At 35.5% G+C, this 15,831-nt stretch overlaps 1 long non-coding RNA gene across 1 annotated transcript; it reads right to left on the bottom strand.

Moving 5' to 3' along the window:
- Window positions 1-13,438: 13,438 nt before the first annotated feature.
- LOC107969968 (uncharacterized) lies at window positions 13,439-15,572 on the bottom strand. Its single transcript, XR_001712147.3, has 2 exons — window positions 15,353-15,572; window positions 13,439-14,337 (listed from the first exon to the last, which is right to left on the bottom strand). It is a non-coding gene; the product is annotated as an uncharacterized LOC107969968 (long non-coding RNA).
- Window positions 15,573-15,831: the final 259 nt, after the last annotated feature.

The raw sequence follows: 15,831 nt of genomic DNA, 5'->3' as shown, positions 1-15,831 counted from the left end.
TGCCTTCTGCATTGGTCTTGCTGGGAGCTGCAGACGGGAGCTTTTCCTATTTGGCCATCTTGCCAGCCACAGAATACACATTCTTCCTATCAGCACATGGAACATCCTCCAGGATAGACCACATATTAGGCCACAAAAAAACAAGTCTCAACAAACTTTCAAAAACTGAAATCATCTCAAATATCTTCTCAGACCACAATGGAATAAAACTAGAAATCAATAGCAAGGAGAACTTTAGAAACTTTACACAGAAATTAATATTCTCTTGAATGGCCAATGAGTCTGTGACGAAACTAAGAAGGAAATCAAAAAATTTCTTGAAGCAAATGAAAACAGAAACACAACATACCAAAACCTATGGGATACAGCAAAAGCAGTGCTAAGAGAAAAGTTTATAGCAATAAACATCTACATCAAAAAAGTAGAAATATTCCAAATAAACAACCTAATGATGTACCTTAAGAAGGTAGAAAAGCAAGGGAAAACCAAAGCCAAAATTAATGAAAACAAAAACGTAATAAAGATCAAGCAGCAGCCTGGGCAACATAGTAAGAACTCATCTCTACAAAATTTCAAAATAAGAATAAATTAACCAGGCATAGTGGCACATATCTGTGGTCCTATGATCCCAAGCTACTCAGGAGGCTAAGGTGGCAGGATCACTTGCGTCTAGGAGGTCAAGTCTACACTGAGCCATGATTGTGCCACTGCATTGCAGCCCAGGTGACAGAACAAGACCCTGCCTAAAAAAAAAGGAGGGAGGACAAAAAAGATCAATGAAACAAAAGATAAAATCTATAAACCATTAGCTAGACCATGAAAAAAAGAGACACAACCCAAATAAAGAAAATCAGAAGCAAAAAAAAGATACATTACAACTGATACCACAGAAACAGAAAGATCATTAAAGACTATTAATAAACAACTATACTCCAAAAACTGTAAAACCTAGAGGGAACAGATAAATTCATGTATACATATAACCTACCAAGAAATAGAAAGCCTAAACAGACTAACAAAGACAAACCCACCGCCAGACGGCTTTACTGTTGAATTCTGCCAAATGTGCAAAGAAGAACTAAAACCAATTGTCTGAAACTATTCCAAAAAATGAAGAGCAGGGAATTCTTCCTAATTCATTTTATAATGCCAGCATTACCCTGATACCAAAGTGAGACAAGGATACAACCAAAAAAGAAAACTACAGGCCAATATCCCTAATGAACATAGTTGTAAAAGTACTCAACAAAATACTAGCAAACCAAATCCAAAAGCACATCAAAAAGATAGTACACCATAGTCAAGTAGGATTTATCTCAGGGATGGAAGGATGGCTCAATATATGCAAATCAATAAATGTGATACCTCTCACCAATAGAGTGGAAGACAAAACCTTATGATCAATAGATGCACAAAAAATATTTGGTAAATTTTAACATCCCTTCATGATAAAAGAAAACTCTCAACAAATTATGTGTAGAAGGAACATACCTACACAATAAAAATCATATATGACAAACCCACAGCTAACATCAGACTGAACATGGAAAAGCTGAAAACTCTTCCTGTAAGAACTGGAACAATACAAGGATGCCCACTTTCATCACTCTTATTCAATGCAGTACTGAACATCCTAGCCAAAGCAATTAGGCAAGAGAAAGATACAAAGGGCATCCAAATTGGAAAAGAGGAAGTCAAATTGGCCCTTTGCAGAGAACATGACCTTATAGATAGAAAAACCTAAAGACTCCACAGAAAAACTCTTAGAACTAGTAAATGAATTCAGTAAAGTTGCAAGATACAAAATCAACATATAAAAATCAGTAGATTTTCTACACACCAATAATGAATTATCTGAAAAAAAATCAAGAAAGCAATCCCATTTACAATTGCTACCAAAAAATACTTGAGAAGAAATTTAATCAAAGAGGTGAAAGATGTCCAAGATGAAAACTACAAAATACTAATGGAAGAATTTAAGGAGGACACAAAACATGGAAAGACCTCCCATGCCCACAGACTGGAAAAATTAATATTGTTAAAATGATCATACTACCCCAAGCAATCTACAGATTCAACACAATCTCTATCAAAATATCAATGATATTCTTCACAGAAATTTTTTAATCCTAAAATATGTGTGAAACCACAAAAGACAAGTAGCCAAATCACTTTTGAGCAAAAAGTACAAAGCTAGAGGCATTACACTACCTAACTTTAAAATACATTACAAAGCTATAGTAACCAAAACAGCATGGTATTGGTATAAAAACAAACATATAGACCAATGGGACGTAAAAGAGAAACCAGAAATAAATCCATATGTTTACAGTCAACTGATTTTCAACAAAGGCATCAAGAATATAAATTGAGGAAAGGACACCCTCTTCACTAAATGGTGCTGGGAAAACTGGATATCCATATGCAGAGGAATAAAACTGGACTTTTATCTCTTACCATATACAAAAATCAACCTAAAATGAATTAAAAACTTAAATGTAAGACCCAAGTATAAAACTGCTAGAAGAAAACATAGGGAAAATCCTCAGGATACTGGTCTAGGCAAAGATTTTATGGGTAAGCACAGGCAACAAAAAACAGAAACAGGCAAATGGTACTACCTCAAACTAAAAAGCTTCTGCACAGCAAAGGAAACAACAAAGTGAGGAGACAATCTGTAGAATGGGAGAAAACATTTGCAAACTATACATATGAAACAGGACTAATATCCAGAATATATAAGGAACTCAATAGCAAAAAAACTAATAATCCAAATGAAAAGTTGGAAAAACAGATAAATACCACAGGTCCTCACTCATATAGGAGCTAAAAAGTTGTGCTCATAAAAGTAGAGAGAATTGTTGTTATTAGAGGCTAAGAAAGGCAGGGGTAGGAAGATAATGGTTAACAGATACAAAATTACAGCTAGATAGGAGGAATAAGTCCTAGTGCTCTGTAGCAATGTAGGATGAATACGGTCAACAATAATTTATGGTACATTGAAAAAGGTAGAAGATTTTGAATGCTCTCAACACAAAGAAATGATAATTTTTGAAGTGACAAATATGTTAATTATCCTGATTTGGTCATTGTACATTGTATTTGATCATTGCATGTGTATTGAAATATCACTTTATCTCATAAATAGGTCCAATTATGAGGTGTTAACTAAAAAGGAAAAGAAAAAAAGATATACTTTTGGGACATACTAAAGAAGAAAGGAATAAAATAAATAATAAAGCAAATATTTTCTAAAATTGCTACAATGGGTGACTTCATCTATTACTTAAACCTATTTAATCTAACTTCACATTTTTACAGATGAGAAAACTTAGATTCAGAAAGGTTAAGTAAAATTTGCCACCAAATTTTACAGTTTGGTAGAATGTGATTCAACTGAAGTCCATCTATTTCTTTTTTTTTTTTTTTTTTTTGAGATAGAGTCTCACTCTGTCACCCAGGCTGGAGTGCAACCTCTGCCTCCCAGGTTCAAGTGATTCTCCTGCCTCAGCCTCCCAAGTAGCTGGGACTACAGGCAAGTGCCACCACACCCCGGTTAATTTTTGCATTTTTAGTAGAGATGGGCTTTCACCATGTTGGCCAGGCTGGTCTCGAACTCCCGGCCTTAGGTGATCTGCTCACCTCGGCCTCCCCAAGTGCTGGAATCAAAGCCATGAGCCACCATGCCCAGCCTGAAGTCCATCTAATACTAAAGCATAATTGCTTTTTACTAAACCATGATCCTCTCAAGGAAAAGTAACAAGGTTGAAAGTAAAAATATGTTAAGAGTGTAGGCTAAAATTTTCAGCTGGAATACTTCTATAATAGTGGCATTTCTGGGTGTTATTTTCAGGGGACTTTCCCCTTACAGTTGATATATTTCTTGGTTAATTTTCTTTTCTTTTTGTTTAAATGAGCAATAGTATTTTTTTGTAAGTAGAAGAGTATTAAAGAAATATTAAAGTACTTAGTAAAACTGAATTTAGACTGGTTAAAAACCTTTTAAATTATTATCTAGTGTTGGTGAGAGATGTAGGGAGAAAAGTCATAACACTGTTAACGTAAACTAATGTGTAAACTAATAGTCTTTTTGGAAGGCACTTTGGCAACCTCTACCCTAATGTGTAATAAATTTATCCTCTGACTGGCTGGACGAAGTGGCTCACACCTGTAATCCCAGCACTTTGGGAAGCTGAGGTGGGAGGATGGCTTGAGATCAGGAGCTCAAGACCAGCCTGGTCAACAAAGCAAGACCCCCATCTCTACAAAAACTAAAAATATTAGCAGAGCATGGTGGCATGCACCTGTAGTATTGGCTACTCTGGAGGCTGAGTGGGGAAGATTCCTGGATCCCAAGGGTCCAAGGTTACAGTGAGCTATGATTGAGCCACTGCCTTCCAACCTGGGCAACAGAGCAAGACCCTGTCTCTAAATAAACACACAAAAAAACTTACCTTCTGATCCAATTTTAGTTCTAGAAATCTGTCCTGAAGAAATTTCTGTACCAGTACACAAAGATCTGTATGTTCACTGCAACACTGTTTATAATAGGAAGAAAAGAACTAAAGAACAAAAGAATGAAGAGAGAAAGAAAAAGAAAGAACAAACCTCAACTCCTTAATGGGGAACTGGTTAAATAACTTACAGTAAAACCATATTATGGAATATAAATAATCATTAGAAAGAATGTTGAAGATCAGCTGGGCACAGTGGCTCACACTTGCAATCCCAGCACTTTGGGAGGCTGAGGTGGGAGGATCACTTGAGTCCAGGAGTTCGAGACTACCCTGGGCAACATAGGGAGACACTGTCTCTACAACAACAAAAATTTCTGTATTAGCCAGGTATGGTGGTGCACACCCACGTAGTCCCAGCTACTTGGGAAGCTAAGGTGGGAGGATCACTTGAGCCCAGGAGGTGGAGGCTGCTGAGTTGAGATCACATCAATGCACTCAGAGTGAGTAGACCTGGGCAACAGAACAAGAGACACTATCTCACAAAAAAACAAAGAATTATGAAGATGTGCACTGCTGTGAAAACATGTATTTGTACTGACGAGAAACATATGTATAGGTACTGATGTGGAAACTGATACAAAATATAGTTAAAGAAAGGAAATCACAGAATATATATGTAATAACATATTAAAAAGTGTAAATATGTTATAGATACATAAATAAAACTAGCCATAGGATATATGTGGGTGTGTATACACACAGATATACAGACATATATAGAAAGATCTAGAAAAACAAAAAAATACCCTAATAGTGATTGCTTCTAGAAACAGGTGTGGGATTGGATATATGCATAAGTAACTTTCTCTTTTACTCTTGCAGAGGTTGACCCACATTTTCTGTAAAGGGCCAGCAGTTAAATATTTTAGGCTTGTGGGCTATACAGTCTCTTGCAATTACTCAACTATGCTGCCGTAGCAAGAAAGCAGTCATAGACAAAGGAGTGCAAGTGTGTTCAATAAAACTTTATTTATGAACACTGATATTTGAATTTCATAGGATTTTCACACATCATGAAATATTATTAATCATCTAATTTTTTTCAACCATTAAAAAATGTAAAGACCACTCTTAACTCCTGGGCTGTACAAAAACAGGTGCTGGACCAGATTTGGCCTACAGGTCATAGTTTCCTGATCCCTGCTCTAGAACAATGCTGCTCAATACAATAGCCATGAGCAGCACACTGCTACTGAGCACTTGAATTGTGACTAGTCCAAATTGAGATGTGCAGTAGGTGTAAAATTACAAAGGCTTAGTACAAGAAAAACCTCCTTAATGATTTTACATTGAGTATATAGCATATAAAAATAATAGCCTTTTGGAAATACTGGGTTAAATACAATTTTTATTTTTATTTTTAAATTAGAGATGGGGGGTCTCACTATGTTGACCAGGCTGTTCTCAAACTCCTGGCCTCAAACAATCCTCCCATATCAGCCTCCCAAAGAGCTGGGATTACAGGCATGAGCCACTGCGCCCAGCCTAAATATATTTCTATTTAATACCACCTATTTCTCTTCATTATGTGTAACATAGCTACCAGAAAATTTTAAACTATACTTGTGGCTCACATTGTATTTCTACTGGATAGCATTGCTCTATATACTTCCACATATTATTTGATTTGTTTTACAACAAGCTTTTATCACCTCAGTAATTTTAATAATATTGAGTTAATAATAATCAATGCCAGTGTTCTACAAATATTTGTCACTATACCTGAGAAACTATATTATTCAATTATCTAAGAAAATTATTTCAAGCCAGGCATGGTGGCTTATGCCTATAATCCCAACACTTTGGGAGGCCAAGGTGATGAACTGCTTGAGCTCAGGAGTATGACCAGCCTGGGCAACATGGCAAAACTCCGTCTCTACGAAATATACAAAAATTAGCAGGGCGTGGTGGTGCCTGCCTGTAGTCTCAGATACTCAGAAGCTGAGGTGGGAGGATTGCTTGAGCCTGGGAGGCACAGGTTGCAGAAAGCCATGATCATGCCGCTGCATTCCAGCCTGGACAACACAGCGAGACCTTGTCTCAAAGAAAAGAAAAAAGCAAAAATGAAAATTACTTCATTACTGTAGTACCTAGAGGAAAGAAACACCTTCTATTACTGCTCCATTAACTCTACTCTAACCACTTGAAACTTCCAAACCTTCTGCTGCCCTTATAAAGAAAATGTATACAAAACAAATATCCAATTAAAATAGTCATCAAAATCATCTGGCAATGTAAGAATAGTCTCATTAACAACGGCTACTCAAAAATACCACAAATCAGGCCGGGCACTGTGGCTCATGCCTGTAATCCCAGCACTCTGGGAGGCTGAGGTGGGCGGATCACTTGCGGTCAGGAGTTTAGACTGGCCTGGCCAACATGGTGAAACCCCATCTCTATTAAAAATAAAAAGATTAGCAGGACGTGCTGGCGGGTCCCTGTAATCCCAGCTACCTGGGAGGCTGAGGCAGGAGAATCGTTTGAACCCAGGAGGTGAGGGTTGCAAGTGAGCCAAGATCACACCACTGCACTCCAGCCTGGACAACACAGCAAGACTCCGTCTAAAAAAAAATTGCATAAATCATCATCTATTAACCTTGTAGAGATGCAGGAGAGCAGCCATAAATAACTTTAAGATTTCTTTTTCACCCCTATTTAGAAGATCTTTACGTTTGAACTGTCAATGTTGATGACACTTAAGTTCTCTTCTATTGTACCTATTAAATGAGATAAACACATAAAGCTCATGAAAGTAACTAGTATGTTAGTAAGACAAATAAATATTAGTAATGTTTACAATTTTTGCCTTATCCCCACCTTACAAATGGGATGTGTTCTGAAAAGTTCATTAGTAAGTCAGCTATTTAGAATTTGACATGCATTTTCTTTTAGACATATATATATATACACACACATATATATACACACATATATATATACACATATATATATACAGGATATATTCACATGGATATAAACATATAATTTCAAATAGTACATAAAAGTACATAAAGTAATACATATTATGTATACATGTCTTAGTCCACTTGCTATATAGGAATACCTTAGTCTGTTGCTATAAAGGAATACCTGAGGCTGGGCAACTTATAAAGAAAAGAGGTTTATTTAGCTCACAGTTCTGTAGACTGTACCAGAAGCATCTGCTTCTGGTGAGGGCTTCAGAGTGCCTCAATTTACGACGGAAGGTGAAGGAGGGCAGGCATCACATGGCAAGAGGAAGCAAGAGAGAGAGGAGGGTGGTGCCAGATTCTTTTAAACAATCAGATCTTGCAAGAACTAAAGGAAGCAGTCACTCACTACCAGAAGGAAGGCACCACGCCCTTCATGAGGGATGCCTCCCCATGATCCAAGTATCTCCCACCAGGCCCCACTCCAACACTGGGGATCAAATTTCTGCATGAGATTTGGAGGGGTCAAGCATCCAAACTACATCAATATATAATTTTAAAATACTGCTCAACGTCAGGATATAAATGCCAGGAATAAGTTTATTCTAATATCAGAGGGGCTCCTTCCCCAATTTTCTAAAGCACTAAGACAATCTTAAGCATATAGTAATCACTAAATAAATTCTTAGTTAATATTAATTGTATGTGTTCATTCTAGATCTTTTTGCTCTGGAGGATTTTTTTAGTATGAAAAGGAGAAAACATAGGTAGAATATAATATAATATTCTCTTATATTTAGAGTGCTTTGTGGGAAAGAACTAGAGTTACAGTTCAGCATCAAAGAACTGATCTAGGACTGTTACCTGCAAATTATGGTGACCTATTTAGCCTCAGTATCAGAACTTTCTAATAACTAGGATATCAAACGATGTTGTGGTTTCAATGAAGTTTTTTTTTTTTGTTTTTGTTTTTGTTTTGTTTTTGAAACGGAGTATCACTCAGTTGCCCAGGCTGGAGTGCAGTGGCGCGATCTCGGCTCACTGCAAGCTCCGCCTCCCGGGTTCACGCCATTCTCCTGCCTCAGCCTCCCAAGTAGCTGGGACTACAGGCGCCCGCCACCACACCTGGCTAATTTTTTGTATTTTTAGTAGAGACGGGATTTCACCGTGTTAGCCAGGATGGTCTCGATCTCCTGACCTCGTGATCCACCCGCCTCGGCCTCCCAAAGTGCTGGGATTATAGGCATGATCTATGAAGTCATTTTTTTAAAGTATGAAGCATTCCTGAATCAGAAGGCTACAAACCTGAACCATATTTTGTTCCTAAGCCTTAGAGTCCTTAATTGAGATGATTCGATGTTGAGGTCTCAGACTCTTTAGGAATGGCCACTACAACAAGCCAATATTTAAAAATAATTCCATCTGCTATAGAACTATTAAGATGTTTATATTCAGTGCTCCCTCCATGAAGCCCCGTGACAAATTTTTTTTTAGAGCTGAGTATTAGGAAATGCCTCTTTCCTTGAGAAATGTTGTGTGTATGTCTGTGTGTATTGGGAGGGTGTTCTTCCTAAATGCAAGGAAAATATAACTGACTTTTTCAATTGACCACGAGGAAGCTTAGAGCCAAATGTGAGGCTCAACTATAGGAATTCAGTAGGCTTTATAGCCTGTTTAGTTGATGTTTTTTCAACTTATATCTTAATTTCCTACTCTTTTATAAGATCCTTATTTATGAGGTCTTGAGTTTTACTAAATGTTTAAAGCGCACAAATATATTTATTCATAAACTGCCTCGGATTTTTTATGAATCAAGGCAGAGGAAGAATAAATGTTTATGTTTTTCTTTTTTGCCTTACATATGTCCTCTTGAGTCTCTAAGTAAAAATATCTATGTGAGAGAGATACATCTTGCTTGAACATATGGAAACGGGACAATCCATATACAGGAAGCTAAGGACAATTCGTGATTAGACTTTCTTGGGCATGAAACGTGTTTGATCTTCATAAGTGTGTTTACCTGTATCATTTATTACCTATAAAGTTAAATACAATCACATGTGCATATTAAATATACAGAACATTCTCCATTTTTCCTTTAACATGGGTACAGAAGCCCTGATTTGTTCATACAATATCCATGACCAAATAATCTTTCTGCCACATAAATTTTTTTTCATGAGCAGCGCACTTAAACAACAATTGTACCTACTAAACCTGGGTTTTATGTAAAGATTATTTCAGAGGGCACTGGAAACCCCAGGTTTCTCTTCGATCCTCCAGTTCTTTAGAAAGCAATTTCTAACCCACCAGTTCTACCACCCTTTTAATCTCCATAAATTGTTGGTAAGAGCTGCATCAAGGCATTCTGCCATCAATTATGTTCACAACAGTAGCTCAATCATATATGCACTATCACTGATTATCCTAAAGAAATACTGCACTTAAGAGAACCAACTCTAAATCATCATACATCTCATTCCAGCAGATGTAGCTAAGAAATAAAAACAAAAAATAATTATATATATGCCTCAATATTTATAGAAAAATAAAATTTCATATAATACTTTCCATTCAGATCTTTCAGAGTATTCTGTTTATATGTTTGTAATGGTAAACATATAAAGAATGTATTGAAACAATGGCCTTGCAAATTATTCTATTATCCAAATCCTAGAACAATAACTTATGCAAAACATTTAACCTTAATATATCCTTTACAGTTCAAGATTTAGTCCTTCATTAAAAAGTGAACTTTAAAAAATATAAATTTGATTTAAATTTTTTTGAATATGTTATTTTAAAAAATCTTTCACTCATTGAAGTTTGCCATTTTTTAGGGTTGAGTTAGTTTTTTAAAAATTTATCTTGGATACATAGTATATGCTTTTTGTTTTTGAAGAGGTAATCTACTCCAAATATTCTATTTTCCTTCTGTTAGATAATTATACATTTTAAAAGACATACTACATGCCAATGATAAGCTGCTTTCATTTAAGCTGGTTCCGATTTTCTCAAGCAATTCTCATTTATCTGGCTTGGTATTTCAGGCCAAATTCCAATGGCTGTGGTTTGTGACATTTTTGTGTAATTTCCATGATTTCTAAAAGTACAAACACCAGTTTGAATCACCTTTTCAGTATTACACCTACGTAATTCCCTACACAGTGACAAGATCAAATTGCCTTTTACATTTAGTACTTCACTTTTAAAAACTTTATAATAAACCCTAGATTTACTAGAGTCAGATCCCACAATTTATTTCACAAACTGGATATTCTGGGGCAATAATCAGTAATTTTCAAGTCCATCTGACACGTCTGTTGTGGTTTGAGACTCTCATTTTATTAGGTTTTTTGGGTTTTGGTTTTCTTGAGAAAATCTTATAAGGCAACTTTATTAGTCAGGTTTTCCTTGTGGCACTTACTGTCTGAATAAAGTAGATTAATGAAATTGTTTCATATTAAGCTTTTTAATGCAAATTATTAAGCAATAAATTGCTTAAAATCTACCAAAATTTGCATTGATTTATGAGGTAAACATTAGCCTATTGCTTCCTTTTAAGAACAATTCTCAACCTACAATTCAGACAGATACATGTGAATACAAGTATCTGTCAACTATTCCCTCAACATTAGTAGTACACAGAAGAACAAAAGGGGACAAAATTGAGCAAATTATTCTCTAATTACTATATTGTCATAGCTGTTCCTTCTAAAATGTACACAGTAAAACTTTTTATTAACAAATCCAACAACCTAATAATCAATTTACCAAAACATCAAAAATTGGAGTTCTCCTTCAAGTAAGTGATGGTGGCAACAGCCCAATTACTCAGCCGAGATGTTAAAAACTGATACCTTCCTTGATAATTACAAAGTAATTTGTAAATGCAAGATGACACATCTTTAATGAGACTTGTAGGAGAAAAAGAGTTTACATTAAAGCCACTAAATCTCAGATTCGAAAAATGTGACAGTATGTGAGAAGTTATAAAGTAAGTATTTTTAAAAGCTTTGTGTATTTACTCTAATTAGGTTGTGTTGGAAACATAGTGGAACACTTAGAAAAACTAACTCCTCACACAAAATACCCAACAGAAATATAGTTTTGTTTAAAATTCAGAGGATTCTTTTTCCTATAAAACAGCCATTTAATGACACTCCAAAACATCTAAAAAATGTTGTTCAATGGAAATACCACTATGTTCCAAAATATTTTAAACTTTCTATATACACAAAATATACAATAAACTTGTAATTCAGAAATAAAAAATTATATTTCAATATTGCCATTGTTTTTCCCATACATGTATTATTACTCTAAAAAATGATTTTTAACATAGAAAAATTTGAATTTGTGGCTCAAGCTCCTAATCCTAGGGTGAGAGAATTGGGACACACCGGATAATTTCCCTATTTTTACTCCCCTGTTATAGCCCAGTGTTATTCTCTACTCTGACTGTAAAAACTAGTGTTACAGCTTGACCCTAGAAGGGGAGGTTTCTTGTTTGTTTTTTTCCTTAGGGGGATGGGAGGAGGAATCATTTCATTGGACCATATTATAATAATTTTGACAACAAAATGTCATCACCTACTATTCATTCTCACACTGTACTAATAATTGTGTTAGCTTAAAATGTGTTTATTGATCCCAATTATCATTGGTCAGAAAACAATTTTCAGTCTAAAATATCTGAATCTCAGGAAAAGGATCACAAGATTTTTTTGAGTAAACTGCCAGGAGTTTGTATTTTGTGAAGAAAATATGAAAGGATTACTGTGTCACATAGAAATAACAAAGCCTTATAAATGCAAGTGTAAAATTACTGTAAGACATTTAAAATAATTGAAATGAACACTATTGGAAAAAGGCTTATAAAGGGACTAAAAAGAAATGAGAACCAGATCTCAGAAACTGATGAATTTAGCAAAAAAAGGTAAAATAATTCAAATAAACTTTGTGTTTCATCTCCATGGCAGTTTTATTTTCCTCTTTATAACCTCAAATTTTGCTGCAAAATACTAGTATCCTTAAGATGTTTCTTCATTCCTTCCCAACTGCAAAGACAATATTTTAAGGCTACTTCCACAACATAAAACTCATTAATCAAATTATTTCACAACTAGTTTAAACTAATTGCAAATGTAGCAAGTGTCTCAGTTCTAAAAGGCACTTACGTTTTTGGGTATCAAGCAGAAAGTTATATTTTCAAACAGTCTTGATGAGGAAATACAAGACCCACTGAAAACCTATTCACCACCTAGAGAAACAATATTTCCCTCTAAGTACTGGCTGGACCCCCACTTCAAAGTGGGTATGTCAGAAGTTTCTCAACTCCTCTCAGGTCCCTTTCGCTGAGCTTCTGTCTGCCAAGAGCAAATCCAAACTGCAGAAGGCACTTTCCTTAGAATTTTTTTGCTAAATATTTTTGGCACTAAGGCTATCTAACACATCAGAGATTTTCAACAAATACCACATTTTTGCCAGAAAGCCAGGAGTGTTTTGTCTAGAGAAATCTTGTCTTTTTGTCTAGAAAAAATTTCTGTATCTGCCACAGCCTATCTTAGTCTGTTTTCAATGTTGTAATGTGTGAAACTATAAAAACCTAAACTATGAAAAAGGCAAGGTACCAAATCACATAGAGCATGCTATCTTTTGTGTGTAAAATGGTAGTATGCTTCTAGATGGACAGGCCATTCCAAAAGAAACAGGTAACACCAAATTCCTCTGAGGCGAAGAACTAGGAGGCTTGAAGGATAGGAGAGAGAGAACCAATTCTTTTCACTGTATTCCCTTAGGCAGTATTTGCATTTTATTTTATTTTTTAATTTTATTATTTTGCTGGGTGCCAGCATTGTTTTTTAAGTAAAACAATGAGAAAACACTCCTGAGAAATACATTTCCTGTGAAATGCAGTTTAGTCAATAATATTTGAGAATCTACTAAGTATAAATTTCCACACATAATTTAGGTACACGATAATCTGATGAAATGAATACAAAGCTTCAATGGAATATCAATTGGGTTATATTGTGTCTATATATAAATGTACATATACATCCTTCAGACTATATCAATTTTCAGAATCATCCACACACATCCAAATAGCGTTTCCGGCATGAAGATATGTAATTTCCAGAATGAGGTACAAACAATTGACAGGAAGAAATGTCAAAGATTGTAGATTTTTCTTTCCCAGAACTGTTTACCTACAGTGATGGAATACTATTTGGCTTATCAAGTTCCTAAGCAGTCAGAAAGTGACTCTCTGCAGAGAACCTTCAGATGTGATAAAGTGCTTTTAATTTAAAGATGGAAGCATTCCAGATGTATATGCACTTAAAACAGGACCCAATGCAGTTGAAAAACAAAATAAGCAAAAATTGTAGTACAACCACTTGATGTTAACTGCTATGTCAAAGTTCTACGAAGAAAATTACATGAGATGAAATTTATAGCCTGAAAACAGAGTAATAATCATCTGGAAAAAATTAAAATTGTAAACACTTTTCAATTTGGACAACTAATCAATATGGAGATTATGATAATGGGTTTCATATTTGAAATACGTTTGAACTTGAAAAGTAAAATATAATGGGCCACAAATAACTTTTATATTCACAGATGTCATAACGCAACTATTTTTTACTTACCCTGTTGTCTCTGAGAAACGTTTGAAATGACTTTCTATTATTTTATTTAAGCTAATACATACAAGTAAACAATACAATTTAAACTAAACCGGAAACGTAAAATTCAAACTGTAGTTTTCAGAAGGATCCCAGCAAGTGTTTAAATACATACATAAGTGCTTCTTTGTGTATCATTAGTTTGTTTTTTTTAAGTAGGTAATTCCAGTGCAGGTGAGGATGAAGACCTAGCCGATGTGTTTCAAGTTCATAAAAGACCTGTAAAAGTAGCATCGTGTTAAAACTGTAGCAATATTAATCTTGCTAAGTCAATACTGATGTTTGTAAACAATTCCTGTAACCTTGCATTTTATTTTTAAAGTATATTAAAACATTACTCTTAACATTCGTCTGTCACTTCCTTCCCATAGGTGACCTATGGCTTTTTCCCCCCTAGAAAGGGCAGATTCTTTGCAAAACTATACTGAGTTGAACAAAACAATTATTAAAATCCTAAGAACAAAACCATGGAGAACATTTCCACCAAAGGGCTAAAACCAAACAGAAAAAGGAATATGTAACACTGTTCTTGCCTTCAAGACATGTACTGTCAGGTTAAACTTAAATCGATTCCACACACCCTTTTCTGGAAAAAAAAAAAAACAAAATATTGCTTAAGAAAGCACTCTCCTTGTTTTTCTTTCTCCTGCTCCAGTTTCCAGGAAAACTTAAAAGTGTTATCTTTGTTTTCTCGTTATCATTATTATTGCTGCAAGATTGTTTTCAAAATTTAATCAATATGCTTTGCACACTGCTTTTGTCTTATGCTTTGTCTTGTTCAGTATTTAGTAGAGAGTTCATAATGTCTAAGTATTCGGGTAAAACTGCAAGTCAAAGGATGACAAAGTTTAAAAAATCTGTTTATCTATGGTTTTGTATTTTTCCAAAGAAACTACAATTTTCACCTGATTTCTGCATCCATTTTCATATCGCTTGAACAGGTTATATTTTTCCAACAACAACAAAAAGACCCATTGCGAACAACTAGAAATATTTGGAAGTTTTGATATTTTGTCTTTCTCTTCTTTTTGATCACGGTAGTGATGAGAGAATAAACTTAAGTCAGAGATATTTACTGAGAGAAAGAGAGTAAGAACACACACAAAGGGAAAGAAAGCAGAAAAAACAACTTTACAAGTGCAAACTCAGTAGGAAACATTTTAGGAAATAAAAATGTTTCCCCTCTTTCCCTTGTTCAATCTCCATCCCCACAGAGGAAAAACAGAATACTTACAAGTTAGCATCTGCGTATTTATCAGTGTATGTGTGTTTTCTCTCTTCTCTGGGCTTGGATACTTTGAGCTAATTTGGAAGTGCCCGTTTGGTTGCCCACAAAATGATGCTTACGGGTCTAAAAACGCATAAATTAGGGAGCCCTACAATGGCAAAGGACGGTCATTGTACCTCCTCTCTTTATGCGCTCTTACGGTGGGACCCAAGAGCCTTTTTTTTTTTTTTTTAACACTTTAGGTGATGGAGCGAATGAGGGGCTGATAACTGGAGAGGACGAAGCGAGCCCCCGCAACACCCTCCCCCCAAACTTAGCAGCACGTTCCCCACTCCGCTATTATACCGGACTTTGGTGCGAAGTCACTTTAGAAAACTGGGGTCTGGACGGGGCCAGGCGCGGAGTCCATGTCTAGCCTCGACGCCAGCCTCCGAGTTTCTATTTCTGGTGCTCGAGGGCTGGGGTAACGGCCGCGGATGGAGGAG

Source organism: Pan troglodytes, chromosome 21 (assembly GCF_028858775.2).
Source record: "Pan troglodytes isolate AG18354 chromosome 21, NHGRI_mPanTro3-v2.0_pri, whole genome shotgun sequence".
NCBI classification, from domain to species: domain Eukaryota; kingdom Metazoa; phylum Chordata; class Mammalia; order Primates; family Hominidae; genus Pan; species Pan troglodytes.
This window is presented reverse-complemented; position numbering and strand designations above follow the sequence as displayed.